The 4,781-nt window shown below is 31.3% G+C and overlaps 1 long non-coding RNA gene across 1 annotated transcript; it reads right to left on the minus strand.

Moving 5' to 3' along the window:
• Window positions 1–342: 342 nt before the first annotated feature.
• Window positions 343–3,176, minus strand: LOC143046629 (uncharacterized). Its single transcript, XR_012969194.1, has 4 exons — window positions 3,038–3,176; window positions 2,247–2,338; window positions 1,419–1,506; window positions 343–395 (listed from the first exon to the last, which is right to left on the minus strand). It is a non-coding gene; the product is annotated as an uncharacterized LOC143046629 (long non-coding RNA).
• Between the last annotated feature and the right edge of the window lie 1,605 nt (window positions 3,177–4,781).

A 4,781-nucleotide genomic window follows, 5' to 3' on the forward strand; every position in this document is an offset into this window, starting at 1 on the left:
CCTAGTATATATATCATATGATTTTTAACCTTGGTTAAAATCTATGCACTCAGTCTGTAGTTTTGCCTTTTGTAAAGATAAATTAATTATTTGGAGAGTCAAATAAATTCGTTCATGATATCATTTTTGTTTACGCACACTTGGAAAGGAGAAACGTATCATACATACATGTTGATTCTCGCAGATATATCCAATCGTTCCACTACAATTTGCATCGTTCCAGTTAAAGCCGTGCGACTGATAAAAGTGCGCACAGTCTTCATTACCGCCTGTATTGTTGGGTTCTCCTGATTTCCACCCGGAGTATTGTACTTTAGACAGATCGTTCACCCATCTCCAGTCTCCTTCCTTCAAATAATCTCCTGCTCCCATCCAGTAATCTTGTTCAACCACTTCTATTTTAATATAAAAAATTATTAAAGTCTCTGAGTCACAGACATAACCCAACATGTACAATCTATGATTACTGACTGGTAAACCATTAAGTCAATGATTTCGTGATCACAAATTAATATAGATCACCATACGGCTTGCACCAATAGGCAAAGCCCATACCACATAGTCACCTATAAAAGACCCGAAATGACAAATTTTGTAAAACAATTCAAACGAGAAAACTAACGGACCGATCAATGTACAAAACTAGAGAGCCTGCATTTATTGTTGTTTTGAAAATCATATAAAATAAGGTTAAAGTGACTGGTCATATTTCTAGTATTAGATGCTTTACATTATTAGATATTAGAGTATAATAATATTTAAGATAAAACCCCAAAACTGCAAAATTTCCTTAAAATTACTTATTCAGGGCCAGCAACCCAACAACGGGTTATTTGATTTGTCTTAAAATTTCAGAGCAGTTATATCTAAATCTGATGAACATTTCTATTTTTTGTAAGATTTGCTCTAGTTTCAGGATTATATATATGCCAAATACTGCATTTTTTTGCTATGTTATAATTTTAGCCATGAGTCGGCCATCTTGGTTGACGGGCTGGATCATCGGACACATTTTAAAACTATAAACCTTAATGATAATAGTGGTCAAGTTTGGTAAAATTTGGGCCAGTAGTTTCAGAGAAGAAGATTTTTTTGTAAAAGTTAAAGACGCTGACGGTTGACAACGTTCACGACGATGTCCGTCGAAAGTGTCGATGTGTGTGTGTGTGGGGGGGGGGTACCAAGCTAAGCATATAATGAATTTATGAATGTATTAATTCGATAGACATGCTGACAAATTGAATAATGATCGACGTACGTAATGTGAAAATTCTACTTAAATTGAATTTAGTTTGAAATGATGTTGCAAGTCAATGTATACACAACCTGTTGTGATTTACTATTATCACAATATTCAAGCTAAGTCTTATCGAATAATCAAGTTGACCATATTCAGTAATTAAAAATAAAATACTTACTTTTACTAGTTATCATATTCTTGATCCACGAATTTTCATTTGAATCTGTAACCTTGACAAGATATGCTCCCATATTTCTGCAAGTTCTCTGCGAATAAAAAAGTATGAAAGATAAAGAAAATGTTATTGTTAAAATATTTGTTAAATGTTAACTAGGGATTCCTTATTTTTCGTGGGATACCAATTTTTGTGTATTTCTTTGGTCAAGTTGAACCACGAATAAAGGTGAGCAACAAAGTACAGAATTTACAAAAGGCCTGTACGCAGAATTTGGCAAAACCGCATATTCAAATATAGACGAAATTTGGATTTTTCTTCGACCAATGAAAATTGGTACACACAGAAATAAATAAATCCACTGTATTCATAAACTATTTTTAGGGATACAAAACATTATAAGTATCAACGACATTAAACTGCAAAGCTGTAAAAGACAATGTTGATGACTATACAAAAGAGGAATAGAAATGTTTTACTAAAACTCTTCAAAATAATTTTCGTTGTTATACGAAGTCTGAATATACTATTAAACACTTATTTTAACTCGGACAAGCTTGTATTCTAATGGTCAATTAAACGAGGTTTTGTTATCTGATAATGGTAAAAATGTATTTACCAAAATACAGAACTTGGTGAACAAATGTTTCTAATGAAATAAAGCTCGATCTAGAATGTCTGACGAACGAATACTTTCAATAAAAACATTGGAACTAAAAAAAACTAAAATTACAACTTTACACGGTGATTTACAATCACAACTTTAGTAAAAATAAATGGTATTTTCATATTCGCTGTATTATAAGATCTTAAAAGTTTTTCGAGACTTACTTCAGCCTCAAACCACGTCATTTTGTTTGATGAAAAGTAATAGCAGTGATTCTTGTATTCCTTCCAACCTGCTGGACATCTTGGAGATTTTCCTTAAAGATTTAAAGATAAATTAAATTGATTGCACAGAGGATACTGTATAGTACTATTGATTGCACAGAGGATACTGTAGAACTATTGATTGCACAGAGGATACTATAGTACTATTGATGCATATCGGTCTATATTTTCAGCAAAAGCTGTTCGGCATGTAATTGGTGGGAAAAAAGCCAAAAAAGCAGAGACTAACGCTATGCAAGGGGAAATAAATACGGAATGCTGATAAACTTGTACAAACGAAAATACAAATGAGATATACAAAAACGGCAGTGAAAGAAAAGGTTTAATGATTGGTTCAAACTACACAAGAGACACAAGAGACATATATTTAGTAATAAAAACAAAAACATGCACATTTCTCTTTTTTTTTTTTTGAAAAGGGGGTATTTTTCCCCGAAAGATTTATAATTATGAACTATTGGCAAAATTTAAATTTTACGTTGTTTTCAAACTTTTTCCGTTATCTTTATTTTCAATGATAATGTATCATTGTTTCTGAAACAGCAATATATAAGCTGTCAAGGAAATTACTGTATCTTGAATAACGGGATGATTTTGAAACCTATGAAATGTTAGTATATTATTAATCATCAATATTTGATTTCACTTTTATGAGATTTAGAAAACAAAAGCAACATTTCTTTCTTTCCTATTCTAGATAAAAAAAATTTTGTCTTACGTTTTGTTCTTACCATTAAGTTTGTCTTCCAATGTCTTCAGCGATGATCTTATACCAGATATGATCGACTTCTCGTCTTTTCCATAACATGTCTCGGACTTAATCACAGAAACACAGCAGAATATCACCAGCAGGGCACAGACAAACATTCTAAATTTATACAAGAGTATTGACAGCAAATAATGTGATCATGTAAAAGTAAAATTGTTATATTAAAAGATAGAAATATATAAAGAGGTAATACATTAGTTATATATATTTTTTATATATGTAACAAACCTTTAGTTTCTTGCGAGCACTGTTTCCACGATTGACTTCAGCTGGACCTTTTATAAAGCACTATTCTGCAGGAAGAAATCGGAGATGTGCAACCTTTCCATGTCAAGCTTAAAAGTCAATAAACATCAATGATATTTTGGCACAATATACTGATATTATATTACGGAAACTGATACGCGAATTATATTTTGATAAACTATCAAAAATATGTTTTATTATAGAAAATACTTCATGAAATTCTTTGACGCATGAAAACAAATTGATGAAGCATTTTATACCGTGCCACATAACAAACTGCTAGATAAAGGAACGAATTTGATGTGAGAAACCCACTCAACAAATCACAAGTGGTCGGATATGTTCCTAACCTAAAGAAAAAGAAGTTCTGAAGATTTATACATAAACAAGAGGCTCTCAAGAGCCTGAATCGTTCACCTGAATTTTTTTTGTTTAATCGTTCATCAATGGTTATTTTTGCTTTTCAATAGATTGAATAATGAGTAATCGTCCATTTAAATGTTCTTTGCATCGGTCACATTTTCTTCAAAAGAAAAAAATGCATTGTATCTTTATGTTCCATTTTAGCCACAGTGGCGATATACAAGGAAATAAAATACAAAACTTATACCAGATACTCTGAAACTCATTCAGCCCAAGTTTGGCTGAAATTGATTCAGCAGTTTCAAAGAAGATTTTTTTAAGGGGCACTAGCTATGAGATATATGAAAAACCTAATATATTATTTTTTTGGGCTCAATCAGTAATGAAATACAAATAGTGAAATAGTAATTCCTTTTTAGTAACCAATAAGGTTAAATTTTGTCAAAATAAGCAAAAAACCCCATTGGTTATGACTTTTTCACTTGCAAGTGAATAATGCGACCTCATTGAATCCGTATTCATGTGAACTTAATTTAACCCCTTATCTTGAGATTGATAACACGTGAATTGTATGTGTAAAGTTATTTAATGGAAGAGAATGTTAACATTGAAAGTGAACACAAATGTATTTATCATTTGATTGACTGATTCGATCCACAAATAAACATTCTAATACAGGTAAAAACGATGATAAACATTCATTTTTTTATCTGTTATATGAAATTAAATAGACCTAGAATAATTCAACAGGACATGTTTGCTTAATCTATTTATATCTATAAATATGTTTACATCGCTTATATGGTCATCATCCGATGACTGTCGAGGTCAACTCGATAAATAATTAGATGGCATCTAGACTCAAATACACACGAAACACGCTACGTATTTTCATGCCTGTGCCTTGTTTATTGTTTTATTTAGACTTTTAATAGTTTGGATAAATGTTTTACATTGTTATAAATCAAAAATGAGAATTTGATTAGAATCGGTGAACATGAATTTGACATCTAGTGCCCCTTTAAAGTTAGTAAACTACTGACAGTACTGAGATGAACAAATTCTATTTAAAGGGCAATAACTTCTAAAGGGGTCAA

Source organism: Mytilus galloprovincialis, chromosome 9, assembly GCF_965363235.1.
Source record: "Mytilus galloprovincialis chromosome 9, xbMytGall1.hap1.1, whole genome shotgun sequence".
NCBI classification, from domain to species: domain Eukaryota; kingdom Metazoa; phylum Mollusca; class Bivalvia; order Mytilida; family Mytilidae; genus Mytilus; species Mytilus galloprovincialis.